This window comes from Seriola lalandi, unplaced genomic scaffold, assembly GCF_002814215.2.
Source record: "Seriola lalandi dorsalis isolate HSWRI2012SDOR001 ecotype SW California unplaced genomic scaffold, Sedor1 jcf7180002031058, whole genome shotgun sequence".
Taxonomy (NCBI): domain Eukaryota; kingdom Metazoa; phylum Chordata; class Actinopteri; order Carangiformes; family Carangidae; genus Seriola; species Seriola lalandi.
The window spans coordinates 1-311 of NW_019501702.1; the positions used below are offsets into that span (position 1 = coordinate 1).

The 311-nt window shown below is 42.4% G+C and overlaps 1 non-coding gene across 1 annotated transcript; it reads left to right on the top strand.

Moving 5' to 3' along the window:
• The first annotated feature begins 96 nt into the window (after positions 1-96).
• On the top strand, positions 97-202 carry trnal-caa (transfer RNA leucine (anticodon CAA)). The gene is made up of 2 exons: positions 97-134; positions 157-202. It is a non-coding gene; the product is annotated as a tRNA-Leu (tRNA).
• The last annotated feature ends 109 nt before the right edge of the window (positions 203-311 follow it).

Sequence of the window (311 nt, forward strand, 5' to 3'; positions counted from 1 at the left end):
CTCTACATCACATTGGACATCTTGACCTGTCATGTTTTGTCCATCTACCTATAAACTCCAGTCATCACTCATTTTGGTGAAAACATATATGCAGATGTCAGGATGGCCGAGTGGTCTAAGGCGCCAGACTCAAGGTTGATTCCTTCCTCAAGGGACTTCTGGTCTCCAAATGGAGGCGTGGGTTCAAATCCCACTCCTGACAGTGATTTTACCTGCAGGTTTCATCCCTAACAAGTTCATTGAATATCGACACCCTCTTAAAATAATGGCCTAAGTCATTTTTTCAGGTTTTTCAGGAAACACAAAAAACT